Raw genomic sequence first — 17,500 nt, 5'->3', positions numbered from 1 at the left:
CTTTTCGAGGTGGGGTGCGGGGGTGCGCCGTGTCGTGGGGGGGGTGACGCGGGGTGGGGTGGGTCGAGCGGGGTTTTCGGAGGCGTGGAGGGAGCGGGGTTTTTGGAGGTGGGTGCGGGGGGGGCGTTGTGGGGGGGTGCGTCGTGTCGTGGCGGGTGACGCGGGGTGGGGTGGGTCGAGCGGGGTTTTCGGAGGCGTGGCGGGGTGCTGTGGAGGGAGCGGGGTTTTTCGAGGTGGGGTGCGGGGGTGCGCCGTGTCGTGGGGGGGGTGACGCGGGGTGGGGTGGGTCGAGCGGGGTTTTCGGAGGCGTGGAGGGAGCGGGGTTTTTCGAGGTGGGTGCGGGGGGGGCGTTGTGGGGGGGTGCGCCGTGTCGTGGCGGGTGACGCGGGGTGGGGTGGGTCGAGCGGGGTTTTCGGAGGCGTGGCGGGGTGCCGTGGAGGGAGCGGGGTTTTTCGAGGTGGGGTGCGGGGGGGCGTCGTGGGGGGGTGCGCCGTGTCGTGGGGGGGTGACGCGGGTCGAGCGGGGTTTCGGAGGCGTGGTGGTGTGGCGTGGAGGCAGCGGGGTTTTTCGAGGTGGGGTGCGGGGGGGGGCGTCGTGGGGGGGTGCGGTGGGGTGGGGGGGTGCGCCGTGTCGTGGGGGGGTGACGCGGGGTGGGGTGGGTCGAGCGGGGTTTTTGGAGGAGAGGTGGGGTGCCGTGGATGGAGCGCGGTTTTTCGAGGTGGGGTGGGGGGGGGGGGGGGCGTCGTGGGGGGGTGCGGTGGGGTGGGGGGTGCGCCGTGACGCGGGGTGGGGTGGGTCGAGCGCGGTTTTTTGGAGGCGTGGCGGGTTGGTGTGGAGGGAGCGGGGTTTTTCGAGGTGGGGTGCGGGGGGGGGGGCGTCGTGGGGGGGTGCGCCGTGTCATGGGGGAGTGACGCGGGGTTGGGGTTGTCGAGCGGGGTTTTTGGAGGAGAGGTGGGGTGCTGTGGAGGGAGCGGGGTTTTTCGAGGTGGGGTGCGGGGGGGCGTCGTGGGGGGTGACGCGGGGTGGGGGTGGTCGAGCGGGGTTTTGGGAGGAGAGGTGGGGTGCTGTGGAGGGAGCGCGGTTTTTCGAGGTGGGGTGCGGGGGGGCGTCGTGGGGGGGTGCGGTGGGGTGGGGCGGTGCGCCGTGTCATGGGGGAGTGACGCGGGGTTGGGGTGGTCAAGCGGGGTTTTTGGAGGAGAGGTGGGGTGCTGTGGAGGGAGCGGGGTTTTTCGAGGTGGGGTGCGAGGGGGCGTCGTGGGGGGGTGACGCGGGGTGGGGGTGGTCGAGCGGGGTTTTTGGAGGAGAGGTGGGGTGCTGTGGAGGGAGCGCGGTTTTTCGAGGTGGGGTGCGCGGGGGCGTCGTGGGGGGGTGCGGTGGGGTGGGGGGGTGCGCCGTGTCGTGGGGGAGTGACGCGGGGTTGGGGTGGTCAAGCGGGGTCTTTGGAGGAGAGGTGGGGTGCTGTGGAGGGAGCGGGGTTTTTCGAGGTGGGGTGCGGGGGGGCGTCGTGGGGGGTGACGCGGGGTGGGGGTCGTCGAGCGGGGTTTTTGGAGGAGAGGTGGGGTGCTGTGGAGGGAGCACGGTTTTTCGAGGTGGGGTGCGGGGGGGCGTCGTGGAGGGGTGCGGTGGGGTGGGGGGGTGCGCCGTGTCGTGGGGGGGAGACGCGGGGTGGGGTGGGTCGAGCGGGGTTTTCGGAGGCGTGGTGGCGTCGCGTGGAGGGAGCGCGGTTTTTCGAGGTGAGGTGCGGTGGGGTGGGGGGGTGCGCCGTGTCGTGGGGGGGTGACGTGGGGTGGGGTGGGTCGAGCGGGGTTTTTCGAGGTGGGGTGCGGGGGGGGGGATATGCGCCGCGTCGTGGGGGGGTGCGGTGGGGTGGGGGGGTGCGCCGTGTCCTGGGGGAGTGACGCGGGGTTGGGTGGGTCGAGTGGGGTTTTTCGAGGTGGGGTGCGGGGGGGGGGGGGGATATGCGCCGCGTCGTGGGGGGGTGCGGTGGGGTGTGGGGGGTGTGCCGTGTCGTGGGGGGCTGACGCGAGGTGGGGTGGGTCGAGCGGGGTTTTCGGAGGCGTGGTGGGGTGGTATGGAGGGAGCGGGGTTTTTCGAGGTGGGGTGCGGGGCGGCGCCGTTGGGGGGTGCGGTGGGGTGGGGGGTGCGCCATGTCGTGGGGGGGTGACGCGGGGTGGGGTGGGTCGAGCGGGGTTTTCGGAGGCATTTGTGGTGTGGCGTGGAGGGAGCGGGGTTTTTCGAGGTTGGGTGCGGGGGGGGGGGCGTCGTGGGGGGGTGCGGTGGGGTGGGGGGTGTGCCGTGTCATGGGGGAGTGACGCGGGGTTGGGTGGGTCGAGCGGGGTTTTTCGACGTGGGGTGAGGGGGGGTGGGGGGTGCGCCGTGTCGTGGGGGGGTGCGGTGGGGTGTGGGGGGTGTGCCGTGTCGTGGGGGGGCTCACGTGAGGTGGGGTGGGTCGAGCGGGGTTTTCGGAGGCGTGGTGGGGTGGTGTGGAGGGAGCGGGGTTTCTCGAGGTGGGGTGCGGGGGGCATCGTGGGGGGGTGCGGTGGGGTGGAGGGTGCGCCGTGTCGTGGGGGAGTGAGGCGGGGCACGGTGGGTCGAGCCTGGTTTTTGGAGGAGTGGTGGGGTGCTGTGGATGGAGCGGGGTTTTTCGAGGTGGGGTGGGGGGGGAGGCGCCGCGTCGTAGGGGGGTGCGGTGGGGTGGGGTGGGGGGGTGTGCCGTGTCGTGGGGGGTGACGCGGGGTGTCGCGATGCCCCCTCCCCCCCACCATGCCCCGACATGACGCGACGCGCCCCCTCCCCAACATAACATGACAACCCCCCTCCCCCCCCCCCATGACATCCCCCCATCCCCCATCCCCCATGACACGACACGACGCGATGCGCCCCCCCATGACGTCCCCCCCTCAAAAATTCGCCTCCCCCCTCAACACACACCACCCCCCCCTCAAAAATTCGGCCCCCCCATGACATCCCCCCCAGCCCCCATGACACGACGCGACGCGACGCGCCCCGCCATGACACGACACGACACGACGCGCCCCCCCTTCCCCCCTCAACACACACCACACCATGTCGCGACGTGCCGCGCCCCCCCCCCCCCCCCCCCCATGACATCCCCACCCCAGCCCCCCACCCACGACACGACATGATGCGACGCGCCCCCCCCCCCCCCCCCCCAATGACATCCTCACCCCACCCCCCCCCCCATGACACGACACGATGCGACGCGCCCCCCCCCCCCCCATGACATCCCCCCCCATGGGATCCCCCCCCTCCCCGCCCCCCCATGACACGACACGATGCGATGTGCCACCCTCCCCTTAACACACACACCCACCCAACGCAATGCCCCCCCCCCCCCCCCCCCCGCACCCCATGGCCTGACACGACGCGACGTGCTCCCCTCCCCTTAACACACCCACCCACCCTCCATGACGCGACGTGGAGGGGGGGGGGGGAGGGGTGGTGTTTTGTGTGTTGAGGGGGGGGGGGAATTTTTGACGGGGGGGGGGGGGGGGAAGGGGTGGTGTGGGGTGGTGTGGGGTGGTGTGTGTTGAGGGAGGGGGGGGGGGGGGGAGGGGTGGTGTGGTGTGGTGTGGTGTGTGTTCAAGGGGGGGGGGGGGGGGGGGCGAATTTTTGGGGGGGGGAAGGGGCGAAATTTGGAGGGGGAGGGGGGCGAATTTTTTTGGGGGGGGGGGGGGAGGGGTGGGGTGGTGTGTGTTGAGGGGGGGGCGGGGAATTTTTGAGGGGGGGGGAGGGGTTGTGTGGTGTGTGTTGGGGGGGGGGGGTGGGGTGGTGTGTGTTGAGGGGGGGGGGGATTTATGGGGGGGGGGGGAGGGGTGGTGTGGTGTGGTGTGTGTTGAGGGGGGGGGGGGGGGGGGATTTTTGAGGGGGGGGGAGGGGTGGTGTGGTGTTTGTTGGGGGGGGGGGTGGGGAGGTGTGTATTGAGGGGGGGGGGCGAATTTTTGGGGGGCGGGGGGGAGGGGTGGTTTGTGTTGGGGGCGGGGGGGGGGGGGGGGGGGCGGGGAAATTTTGGAGGGGGGGGAGGGGGTGTGTGGTGTGGTGTGTGTTGAGGGGGGTGGCCGAATTTTTGGGGGGGGGGGTGGGGTGGTGTGTGTTGGGGGGGGGGCGAATTTTTTGGGGGCGAGGGGGGGAGGGGTGGGGTGGTGTGTGTTGAGGGGGGGGGATTTTTGAGGGGGGGGAGGGGTGGTGTTGTGTGGTGTGTGTTGAGGGGGGGGGGGGGGGGATTTTTGAGGGGGGGGAGGCGTGGTGTGGGGTGGTGTGGTGTGGTGTGTGTTGAGGGGGGGGGCGAATTTTTTGGGGGGGAAGGGGCGAAATTTGGACGGGGGGGGGGCGAATTTTTGGGGGGGGGGGAGGGCTGGGGTGGTGTGTGTTGAGGGGAAGGCGCAATTTGGAGGGGGGAAGGGGAGGGTTGGTGTGGTGTGGTGTGGTGTGTGTTGAGGGGGGGGGGGGGGGGGGGGCGAATTTTGGAGGGGGGGGGGGAGGGGTGGTGTGGTGTGGTGTGTGTTGAGGGGGGGGGGCAATTTTTTTGGGGGGGGGGGGGGCAAAATTTGGAGGGGGGGAGGGGAGGGGTGGTGTGGTGTGTGTTGAGGGGGGGGGGGATTTTTGAGGGGGGGGGGAGCGGTGGTGTGGTGTGTGTTGAGGGGGGGGGGGTGGGGTGGTGTGTGTTGAGGGGGGGGGGGGCGAATTTTTGGGGGGGGGGAGGGGTGGTGTGGTGTGGTGTGTGTTGAGGGGGGGGGCCAATTTTTTTTGGGGGGGGGGGGGGGGCAAAATTTGGAGGGGGGGGGGAGGGGTGGTGTGATGTGGTGTGTGTTGAGGGGGGGGGGGCGGATTTTTGAGGGGGGGGGGGAGGGGTGGTGTGGTGTTTGTTGAGGGGGGGGGGGTGGGGAGGTGTGTATTGAGGGGGGGGCGCGAATTTTTGGGGGGGGGGGAGGGGTGGTTTGTGTTGGGGGGGGGGGGGGCAAATTTTGGAGGGGGGGGAGGGGGTGTGTGGTGTGGTGTGTGTTGAGGGGGGTGGCCGAATTTTTTGGGGGGGGGGGGGGTGGGGTGGTGTGTGTTGGGGGGGGGCGAATTTTTTGGGGGCGAGGGGGGGAGGGGTGGGGTGGTGTGTGTTGAGGGGGGGGGGATTTTTGAGGGGGGGGAGGGGTGGTGTGGTGTGGTGTGTGTTGAGGGGGGGGGGGGGAATTTTTGAGGGGGGGGAGGCGTGGTGTGGGGTGGTGTGGTGTGGTGTGTGTTGAGGGGGGGGGCGAATTTTTGGGGGGGGAAGGGGCGAAATTTGGACGGGGGGGGGCGAATTTTTGGGGGGGGGGGAGGGCTGGGGTGGTGTGTGTTGAGGGGAAGGCGAAATTTGGAGGGGGGAAGGGGAGGGTTGGTGTGGTGTGGTGTGGTGTGTGTTGAGGGGGGGGGGGGGGGGATTTTTGAGGGGGGGGGGGGGCGAATTTTGGAGGGGGGGGGAGGGGTGGTGTGGTGTGGTGTGTGTTGAGGGGGGGGGCCAATTTTTTTGGGGGGGGGGGGGGCAAAATTTGGAGGGGGGGAGGGGAGGGGTGGTGTGGTGTGTGTTGAGGGGGGGGGGATTTTTGAGGGGGGGGTGGAGGGGTGGTGTGGTGTGTGTTGAGGGGGGGGGTGGGGTGGTGTGTGTTGGGGGGGGGGGGGGGGGGGGCGAATTTTGGAGGGGGGGGGAGGGGTGGTGTGGTGTGGTGTGTGTTGAGGGGGGGGGCCAATTTTTTTGGGGGGGGGGGGGGGGCAAAATTTGGAGGGGGGGGGAGGGGTGGTGTGATGTGGTGTGTGTTGAGGGGGGGGGGGAGGGGTGGTGTGGTGTGTGTTGAGGGGGGGGCGGGGAATTTTCGAGGGGGGGGGGAGGGGTTGTGTGGTGTGTGTTGGGGGGGGGGGGGGTGGGATGGTGTGTGTTGAGGGGGGGGGGGGGATTTTTGGGGGGGGGGGGGAGCGGTGGTGTGGTGTGGTGTGTGTTGAGGGGGGGGGGGGGGATTTTTGAGGGGGGGGGGAGGGGTTGTGTGGTGTGTGTTGGGGGGGGGGGGAGGTGGGGTGGTGTGTGTTGAGGGGGGGGGGGATTTTTGAGGGGGGGGGGAGGGGTGGTGTGGTGTTTGTTGAGGGGGGGGGTGGGGAGGTGTGTATTGAGGGGGGGGGGCGCGAATTTTTGGGGGGGGGGGAGGGGTGGTTTGTGTTGGGGGCGGGGGGGGGGGGGGGGCAAATTTTGGAGGGGGGGAGGGGGTGTGTGGTGTGGTGTGTGTTGAGGGGGGTGGCCGAATTTTTGGGGGGGGGGGGGGGGTGGGGTGGTGTGTGTTGGGGGGGGGGCGAATTTTTTGGGGGCGAGGGGGGGAGGGGTGGGGTGGTGTGTGAAGAGGGGGGGAGGGGATTTTTGAGGGGGGGGGAGGGGTGGTGTGGTGTGGTGTGTGTTGAGGGGGGGGGGGGGAATTTTTGAGGGGGGGGAGGCGTGGTGTGGGGTGGTGTGGTGTGGTGTGTGTTGAGGGGGGGGGCGAATTTTTGGGGGGGGAAGGGGCGAAATTTGGACGGGGGGGGGGCGAATTTTTGGGGGGGGGGGAGGGCTGGGGTGGTGTGTGTTGAGGGGAAGGCGAAATTTGGAGGGGGGAAGGGGAGGGTTGGTGTGGTGTGGTGTGGTGTGTGTTGAGGGGGGGGGGGGATTTTTGAGGGGGGGGGGAGGGGCCAATTTTGGAGGGGGGGGGGGAGGGGTGGTGTGGTGTGGTGTGTGTTGAGGGGGGGGGCCAATTTTTTGGGGGGGGGGGGGGGGGCAAAATTTGGAGGGGGGGAGGGGAGGGGTGGTGTGGTGTGGTGTGTGTTGGGGGGGGAGGGGTGGTGTTTTGTGTGTTGAGGGCGGGGGGGGATTTTTGAGGGGGGGGGAGGGGTGGTGTGGTGTGTGTTGGGGGGGGGGATGTGGTGGTGTGTGTTGAGGGGGGGGGGGGGAAATATTTGGGGGGGGGGGGGAAATTTTTTGGGGGGGGGGGAGGGGAGGTGTGGGGTGGTGTGTGTTGAGGGGGGGGCGAAATTTGGAGGGGGGGAAGGGGAGGGGTGGTGTGGTGTGGTGTGTGTTGAGGGGGGGGGAGGGGTGGTGTGGTGTGTGTTGACATGACGACGCGACGTGCTCCCCTCCCCTTAACACACCCATCCACCCACCATGACGCCCCCTCAAAAATTCTGCCCCCCCCCCCTCCCCCCCCTCTCAACACACACCACACCACCCCTCCCCCCCCACCCCCCCTCAAAAATTCGCCCCCCCCCCCCCCCCCTTCAAAATTCGGCCCCTCTCTACACACACCAACCCCCCCCCCCCCCCCCCCCCCCCCTCAAAAATTCGCCCCCCCCCCCCCCCCCACCCCCCCCCCCTCAAAATTTCGGCCCCCCCCCACCTTCAAAATTCGGCGCCCCCCCCCCCCCCCTCAACACGCCATGTCGCGAGGCGCCCTCCCCCCCCCAAGGAAAATTTCGGGCTTTGTAGGTATGCCTTGCCGTTGGAGCCGAAAACACCTATAAGGGAGCATCCTCTTGCTTCCTTACAAAACGGTGTTGAGACGATAATAGGCTGCGTGGTGCGCCATCTTCGAATTACCCGTTCCTTTGTAAATCCTTCTCAATCTAATACATCCTCTCACTTTCATTCTCAAAACTCTCTCACTCTCTTTTCTTGCAATCGTGTTATGTCGTGATGTGCCGTGTCGTGCCGTGCCGTGCCGTGTCGTGACGCGCTGTGACGCGTCGTGTCGTGCTGTGACGTGTTGTGACGTGACGTGTTATGTTGTGCCAAAACCAACTTGGGGATATTTACCTTACGCACTCCTAGTGTGTAACAATTGGTATCAGAGCCTCTCCTCACGCGAAGGCAAGTCCTTCAACGGGCGTGGGAGTGATCATAGTGAAAGCTATTTGTGTCATCAAAAATGGGTGGACGCAACAAAAGCAAAAGTGCGGCTAGAGAGGAACGAGATGAAATCTCGGTAGCTCTTGGAATTGGGGCCAGTAAACCTCAAATGGAGGTCGGGGATGAGTACCCGACGGATCATGAGGATGATTTGGATGCAGCAGTGAAGGAAAGGGTGGCGCTTCGTAGGGAGCCCAACTCTATTGAGGCCATGCGGGGTATGATGCAAGATCTTTTGGCTACAATGTTACCCAAAGCTATGGGAAAAATTCAGGCTGAAACAGATAATGAAGTGGAACCACATAGAAGACGCAGAAAGAAAGACAGAAGGGATCGGGATGATTCGTCTTCAGACGAAATGGGAAAATTTAAACCACAACCTCCGAACAAGTACAGAGGAGAAAGAGACTCTGTCAGCTTAAATAGATGGATCCGTGAGGTGGATGGGTACCTCAAATTGATGAAAATTTCAAGCCGCCGCAAAGGTCTCGCAGCAGCTCAACTACTGGATGGAGAAGCGGCTAAGTGGCTCATGTTTGAAGAAGAACAGCACGGAGGCAAGCTTTCTTGGGAAGATCTACAGAAAGCAATGATCGACTATTTTGTTCCCAAGAATGAACCCTTCAAAGTCAGAGATGAATGGTGGTTTCTCAGGCAATACAATGGAAAAATGAGGGAATACATTCAAAAATACCGATCTCTTATGCTTCAGCTACACGACATGGACCCGACGACAAAACTACATGGTTTTTTATATGGTCTGCAAAGATGGGCTCGTCAAGAAATAGAAAAACAGGAGCCGGCTACCGTTGCAGATGCCATGAATATGGCTGAAAGGCTATGGGATTTTGAAGGTAGGCAAGTTGGGTCCATGCGCAATCAGTCTTCAGGTGGTACATCATGGGCTCCCAGAACAACACAAGGGTTCAATCAACCTAATGCTAGTACAGAAACGGCGTGGTCAAGTCAACAACCCCTTCGAATTGAATATACTGAAGGCACACGGACCGATTCCAGCCCTGCCAGTACGTCTACATCTTTTAGATCTACAGGTGGAGCTTTCGGTCGAAGCAATTTCTCATCACGGGGGGGTTATTCTAGTGGATATAGAGGAAGAGGGGGCTCCCTAGCATGTAATTTATGTGGAGGGCCTCACTTCGCTCGAGATTGTCCCAAAGGGGCAACGGCATCAACAAGTGGCTCTAGAGCAGCATATGTCCAACCTAATACCCCGTTGCCCCCATCCACAGTTCACATTACAGAAATTGAAGAAGACACTAAGAATTGGGATCAAAAACCGAGAGTGGGTGCTGTTGAGGCTAATACCTCTCCTACCATGCCTGTTTGTATTCCTAGCATCAATAATATCTATGTTCAGGCAGCAGTGGAAGATATTTCCCAAAACTTAATGGTGGACACAGGTGCCACACACAATTTTCTTTCACCGCAGGTAGCAGCACGCCTTGGCGTCAGGCTCTCGAAGGCAGCAGGCCTTGAAGTGTCATTCGTGCAGGGTAAATACAAAGCTTGTGAAATGGTAAAGGATGTTCGAGTCCAAATAGGGCAGTGGCGCGCAAAGTTAAACTTCATTGTTGTTCCCATGGATGGGTTTGAGGGCATTTTAGGAATGGATTGGGTAGATCAGCACGTCGTGCAAATTTTAGGAATGCAAAGGAATAAGATTTATCTTCAAACCCCAGCCACTGTGGTGTGGGTTCCATATTTTCGTACAAGGTTGCAGGAGCTTGCGACCTCAGCATCGCCAATTCCGGTGACTACTCATCTCGACAATAAGCCGGTGAGTCCCTCAACTTCTACTCTTCATACTAGTCACACACAGAAATGGAGTCCCAAAGAGTCAGCTTCAAGGCATACACCAGCAAAGCAACCTTCAGTAACAAGTTGTCACGCAGCAGTGCACCACCCTCATAAGTCTTTTTCGCTCCAACGGCAAGATACACCTACAGAGCCCGAAGTTCCTCAACAACATCAGGAATCGACGTCTTTACCCCAACCCAGTCCCACTCCAAGCTTCACAGGGCAGACAGAGGATCACCATCACGAACCACAGGATCAGAATCAAGTCTCACCAATGTCAGAAATTACAGCTAAGCAGCTTGAAAAAGAATTGAAACATGGGGGACACTTACGTCTTTGCATTACACGCCTAATTGAGGAAGAGCCAGTCATTCAGCAGATTATCTGGACCATAGGGAATGACAAGGTGCAACAGCTCCTCAATCAGTTTCAAGATGTCATGCCTGATCATTTGCCTGATGGGCTGCCTCCTCGCAGAAGTGTCGATCATAAGATTAATCTTTTGCCAGGGGCTCAACCCCCAGCTGGGCCGATTTACAGGATGACAGGCACGGAATTGGTGGAGCTCAAGAAGCAGATTGGTCAAATGGAAGCCTCTGGGCACATGCGGCCAAGTAGATCCCCCTATGGAGCTCCGGTACTATTTGTTAAGAAAAAGGATGGCTCGCTCAGACTATGTACCGATTACCGCGCCCTCAACAAATTCACGGTCAGAAATAGATATCCCGTGCCTGTCGTTGATGATTTATTGGATCGGCTTCAAGGTGCTAAGTTCTTCACGCGTCTCGACTTGAGGTCGGGATACCATCAGATTCGCATAGCAGAAGGCGACGAAGAAAAGACAGCTTTCCGAAGCCGTTATGGCAGTTATGAATGGCTGGTGATGCCGGAGGGACTCACCAATGCTCCAGCAACCTTTTGTGAACTAATGGATAAAGTTTTTATTGATTTCCTAGATGACTTTGTAATCATCTACATTGATGATGTTTTAATTTACAGCAAAACTCTGGAGGAGCATTTGGAGCACTTGCACAAAATCTTCTCGCGGCTCCGTCAACATCAACTCTATGTTAAGCCGGAGAAGTGCCAGTTTGCAGTTGAGCAGATAGATTTTCTGGGCTTTCTGATTAAGCCGGATGGTATTGCAATTGATCCTAACAAGGTGCAGGCGGTTACAAACTGGCAACCCCCTACTAAGCTTCCGCAACTCAGAGAATTTTTGGGGTTTACAGTGTTCTGTCGCCGGTTTATTCAAGACTACAGCAAGATTACAGCACCATTAACAGATTTGACATCCCCCACAACTACTTTTCAGTGGACAGATAAGCAACAACAGGCTTTTGACCAACTCAAGCAGATGATGATACAAGCACCAGTACTCAAGATGGCAGATTTCGCCCGCACATTCGAAGTCCATACTGATGCCTCAGCATACGCCATTGGGGGTGTCCTTATGCAGGATGGACACCCAGTTTGTTATGAATCTAAGAAATTGGATGCTACAGAAAGGAGGTGGGCAACACATGAACAAGAGATGTTCGCAGTGGTATATTGCTTAAGGAAGTGGAGACACTATGTTCAAGACAAACCCACCAAGGTCTATACAGACAATATCTCTCTCAAATATTTCCAGACCCAACCCAAGCTTTCTCCCAAACAAGCCAGGTGGCAGGATTTCCTAGCAGAGTTTGATATAGAAATTTTACACAAGCCTGGATCTTCTAACAAAATGCCAGATGCTCTCAGTCGAAGAGTTGAGTTACAAGCTATCACAGTTGCTGAAAGTAGATTTGCTGATCAAGTTAGAGAGCACATGCAGGGAAATGAAGAAGCAGAGCAGCTAATCAGAGACATAGAATTGGGTAACACACCATGGGGCATGTATGAATTCAAAGATGGACTTATTCATTATCAGTCAGCATTATATGTTCCGAAGGTGGCAGCTCTCCGCAACCAAATACTCTGGGAGTGTCACGATAGTCCTATTGGGGGCCATTCCGGTCAGATCCGAACCTTCGATCGGCTTAAACGATTTTTCTACTGGCCGAAGATGCGGGAGGATGTTACACAATATGTTCACACCTGTCCTACCTGTCAAATGGTCAAAGCACAGCGCATGAAGCCACCAGGAGAGCTGCAAGAGATGCCCGTACCGTCCCGTCCTTGGGACGTGGTCAGTATGGACTTCATTACAGAGCTTCCAAAGTCTCATGGTTGTACAACGATTTTTGTGGTAGTTGATTATTTTTCAAAACAAGCTCATTTCATTCCAACAGAACCGCCCATTACAGCTCCCAAGGTGGCCAAAGTGTTCTTTTCAAGAGTTTTCAAATATCATGGTCTACCTTTGGCCATCATCTCAGATCGGGATCCCCGATTTCTAAGCAACATGTGGAGGGAATTATTCAAGGTATTGGATACGCAACTCCGGTTTTCTTCAGCATACCATCCGCAAACCGATGGGCAGACAGAAAGACTCAATCAGGGTATTCAGGATTACATTCGAAGTTATGTTCGAGCAGATCAGAAGGATTGGGCACAATTTCTGGATATCCTTGAATTTCATTACAATGCCACTCTCCATAGTTCTACTGGGTTTACTCCTTTTGAGATGGCAACTGGTAAAGAAGTCATAACTCCCATGGCCTTAGCAGCAGGTAAGCAATTTATCACAGATCCAGATGCTGAAGAGTTTCTGCTCAATTGGAAACAGCGCATGCAAGTCGCTCAAGACACCCTCCGTCAAAACAAGATTCTAGTAGCCAAGAGATACAACATCAATCGCCGCAGACATGTACAATTTTTCCCTGGTGATTTGGTGTTAGTCAGTTCCAAAAATATAGATCTGCCCAAAAACCTAACTCCGAAGTTCAACAACAGATTTTATGGCCCCTACAAGGTGGTAACCAGCATTAATGATGTCACCTACAAACTCCAGTTGCCACCCAACGTTTTAATTCATGATGCCTTTCATGTACAACTACTTCGGAGGTTCCATGCTGACACTAGATTTGGGCGCCAACGTCCTTTGCCAGATCAGCTTAAACAACTACCCTTTGAACCTGAAATCATTCTGGCAACTCGCTTCACCGGCAAACATCCCGAATTCCAGATCAAATGGAAGAATCGCCCAATCAAAGAGGCTGCATGGGTGATTGAACCTTTAGTCATCGAACACGCCCGTGATTTACTGCTGCAGTTCTACAACGAAAGAGAAAATCCAGATCTCTATCATCCACTTTTACCTCATGAGTGATTTTCTGTCTCACGATTTGTACAGTGAGGAGTGGACAGAATCAATCTACTTCATCTTTTTGGCAAAGTCCTTTGTTCCACAAGTGTAATTGAGTCAGTGGGCAAGGCATAAGACTTCTACTTCTCTAACTATCCGTCTTATCTCACACTTGTAAAAATTCCGTGGATAAGACGTGGCTTGTACATACTTCCCTTGTAAATAGCGGGCTAAGACACTGATCTGCTCTCTTGGAGTGGATTAAGACCCCCGATTTCTTTTCAGTCAAATATCCTGTCCCTCTCTCGCCCAATGAGGACATTGAGCTTTCTCGTGGGGGGGGAGTGTATAAGGGAGCATCCTCTTGCTTCCTTACAAAACGGTGTTGAGACGATAATAGGCTGCGTGTGCGCCATCTTCGAATTACCCGTTCCTTTGTAAATCCTTCTCAATCTAATACATCCTCTCACTTTCATTCTCAAAACTCTCTCACTCTCTTTTCTTGCAATCGTGTTATGTCGTGATGTGCCGTGTCGTGCCGTGCCGTGCCGTGTCGTGACGCGCTGTGACGCGTCGTGTCGTGCTGTGACGTGTTGTGACGTGACGTGTTATGTTGTGCCAAAACCAACTTGGGGATATTTACCTTACGCACTCCTAGTGTGTAACAACACCTATAGGGGAGGTACCCTACTCGAGGCTTGGCTCTCCTTGGGCGCGTCGCGGCATGGGGCCGTAGTGCGTGTCGCTTGGGTATGGTTAAGTGGCTCGGGGCTTCCCCCAGGCATAGGTGAGTGGGGATGGTGAGTGCAAACAGTGAGAGTGAGGGGGAAAGGGTAGTCTTTTTATGGGGCGAGAGGTGAGTGGGGTGTTGTGCTACCTCAAAGGGTTTCGGAGGTGCGTCCTTGCGTGAGCACCAAAAACTTTCAAGTGCCATGAGGAATTCCCCGCCCGATGGGGGGAGATAACAAGGTGGACTGTTGAGTCGCGTCGGCGCTGGGCCGTGGCGTGTTACCTTCCGTGTCGCCCTCCGTGGCGTGTTGAGCTATGCCGTGCCGTGGTGCCATGTTGAGTTGGGAAAACCGTGCTATGCCGCGATGTATCATGTTATGGTGCCGTGTTGAGTCCCAAGGGGCGTGATATGCCGAGTTGAGGTGTGTTTTGGGGTGAAGGCATGTTTTTGGGAATTTTGGAGTTCTGTAACACTTGGTATCAGAGCGGGACCCCGTGACGCATCGGAGGCGTCTGGAGGCGGGGAGGGGCAAAAATACACAAAAATAGGCAAAAATTCAAAATTTTTCAGAAAAATTTCGAAAAAATCATAAAAAATTCAAAAAAATTCAAAAATTCATAAAAAATTCAAAAAATGGGAAAACACAAGAAAAGTGGGAATAGAGTGAAAAGTGACCAAAACGAGATGAAAAAAACACGAATCGAAGCCGAAAAGGTCAGAATTGAGAATTTGTATGATTCGAAACACAAGGTTTTGGCAAGATGGTATGATTGTGAGGATGAACGCAGGATCTTGTGGGAAACGAAGGTGAATTGGCTAAAGTGTGGATATGGATTCTCGAAGCGGGAGGAGCAGGATTTGGAGAGGAGATTGAATGGAGTAAAGACTAAACAAGTTGGGCTAAAAGAAGAATTACAGGGGCTGAATGACAAATTAAAGGAGTGGTATGAAGAGCACAGAAAATGTTTGAATCTTGATTTATTACATATAGAAAGACAATTGAGGTTGGAAATTAGCGAAGAATATGGAGAGATCGTAGCACAAGGGGGTATGCCGAATGAGAAAGAAAAAAGTATGAAACCCCAGGCAAATCAGAAGAACCCAAGCACAAAAAGGCAGGAAAGAGAAACGGAAAGTGAGTCTGATAGTGAGAGTAGTGAAAGTGAAGTAGAGAAAGAAGGGGACATGTGCGCTGCAGTAGAGGCCCAATTGACAGTGGGGGAAAGGTTGATATCAGAGGGACAATTGAGTCATGCCGAACGTATAAACTTACTACAGGTGATGAACTTATTGAAAAAAGGGTTGGCAGAGCGGAAAGGGAAATGTGGAGCAAAGACCAAGCCACCAGATGTGTTAAGTGAATCAGATGATGAATCAACAACAGATGAACCAACTGCTTGGACGGATGATACTTACTTAGATGAGCAGATAGATTGGGAGGCCGAAAGAAGGATACGGCAACAAATGATGCAAGAGGCACACCAAATGGAGAGGGCTCAAAGGGAAAATGATTTTACTCAATTTGAAGATGCACCAGAAGAGGATGTGTCGTGCGAGGCAAGGCAATGGAGAGAAGAGGAGTGGGGGGCAAATGAGCCTTACCACGAATATTATGACCAGCCTGAAGAAGCCTACTTTGGAGATCAAGAAGAAGAGTTAGAAGAGGACAGGTGGGCCAGAGGGGATCAAGAATGGAACCCGGATTATTACGCACAATTACAAAGGTTCGAGCACGAAGAACAGTACAACGAGTGGGGGCAAGGAGAAAGTGAGGAGGCCTACGGGCCATATTCTTGTAATAACGACTACGAAACACGACAAGCAGAGCAATGGTGGGCTGATAGGCCATATGATGAGGAGCAACCGGAAGAACTCGTAACAGAGTCAGAGAGTATAAATAAAGTTGTGACCAGAGAGTACCTACGGGAACAAAGAGAGGCCTGCGGGCCAGGTATTATGGTTGATGGAGTTCTCATCGAAAATTGCGCAGAAGAGCAGATGGTTGATAAATCAAATCTTCTACCAGATGGAGTGATCCTAGAGGAGTGCAAACTGGAGTATGGGGGCAAGAAAGACAGTGATCAACTTGAAGTTCTCAATGAATGTGCAAGGTACGAGTATGACGATGGTAAGATTGAGGGAATGGGTGTTTGTAGCGCTGAAGACTCCTGCACCTGGAGGGAGTATAAAGAAATCGGGACAGACAATTCAGAGACTCCTGAACCTAGGGGGAGTATAAACAATCCAGGACAGGATGGGCTGGGAGCCTGGGAATTAGAAGAAGTGGAGGCAGGGGAAGAACTCATGAGCCGCGAGTCTAAACAAACGGCCGTATGCGAAATAGAGACTAAAGAAGAACTCGTGAGCCGCGAGGATAAAGAAACGGCCGGATGTGGAGAGGAGAAGGGAGAAGGCATAGTACTCGTGAGCCGCGAGGATAAAGAAACGGCCGTGTGTGGAGAGGAGAGCGAAGAAGAAGGCAGAATACTCGTGAGCCGCGAGGATAAACAAACGGCCGTGTGCAGGGAAGAGGATGAGGGGGAAGGCATAATACTCGTGAGCCGCGAGGATAAAGAAACGGCCGTGTGCGGAGATGAGAGCGAAGAAGAAGGCAGAATACTCGTGAGCCGCGAGGATAAAGAAACGGCCGTGTGTGAAATGGAGGTGAAGGGAGAACTCGTGAGCCGCGAGTCTAAACGAACGGCCGTGTATGGAGAAACAGAGTTGAGGGAAGAACTCGTGAGCCGCGAGTCTAAAGAAACGGCCGAAGGCAGAGTGGAAGAGGTAGATCAAACTCGTGGAGCCGCGAGTCTAAACGAACGTGCCGGATGGGTTGAGGAACAGGTGGAGGCTAGGGAGACGGGAGATGCTGAAGAACTCGTGAGCCGCGAGTATAAACAAATGGCCGTGTATTGTGACAAGTGGGTGGATGAGATGGACAGTGAAACCAGAGGAGCAGGTGACGATGGGAAGGGCTGTGAGGAAAAAAGGGAAAAGACAGAGACGTGTGTGGAAGAGCAAGATGAATACGATGTGGTGAAAAGGCCCAGGGCGAAGGGGGTGGTGATGACAGAGGAAACTGAAAGACCACAAAAGATTGAGGCAGCGGGAGAGGGGAATCATATACATGCTAATCAAGAACTACAAACACTTTCACACAAAACTTTGGAGCAAAAAGATGGGACTACATCGGCTGAATCAGAGGGAGACAAGCCCTCATACAGCAAGGAAGATAGGGGTGCTGGGGCGCCCCTCGCAGGGACAGATAGTGACGAATGGACGCTCTTGAGGGGGACTCAAGTCGCTGAGGTGCATGAGGCTGGGGACCCTGCGCTTCGGATGAGAGTGTCTTTCAGGAAACCCACTCTGATCTTGAAGTCCACAAACACATTCAAGCCCATTCCGGTCTAGGGACCAAGGGGGTGCAACCTGTTGGGTAACATCGTGGTGGTTGGTTGGCTTCACGATCAAGCCGAGCAGGTTGCGCGGAGGCTTCACCCTCCAGGTTTGCAAGGACAGATCCGGCTCAGTGAGGAGCCCAACACAAGTGCAGAAATCAGGTGTGAAGGCTTGGTTTCAACCTGGGTCACTAAGGTTAGTCCCGGCATCAAGAGGCCATTACTCACAGCCAAAGAAATGGATTTGGCTATCAGGGCAAGGCGACATGCGAAAATATCGCATATCAACTTGTACAAGCTTTTCTGGTCCCACTTGCAAAATCAGGCCGTACAGGGCCATGTCGAGGTGGACACAGCGAGGGAGCTGGCCCTCGCGCTTCAAGCTAGGCGGTTTGATGGGTCTCATCAAGTCT

Source organism: Lygodium microphyllum, chromosome 24, assembly GCF_053477565.2.
Source record: "Lygodium microphyllum isolate KBCC chromosome 24, Lygodium_microphyllum_v1.1.10, whole genome shotgun sequence".
Taxonomy (NCBI): Eukaryota; Viridiplantae; Streptophyta; class Polypodiopsida; order Schizaeales; family Lygodiaceae; genus Lygodium; species Lygodium microphyllum.
This window is presented reverse-complemented; position numbering follows the sequence as displayed.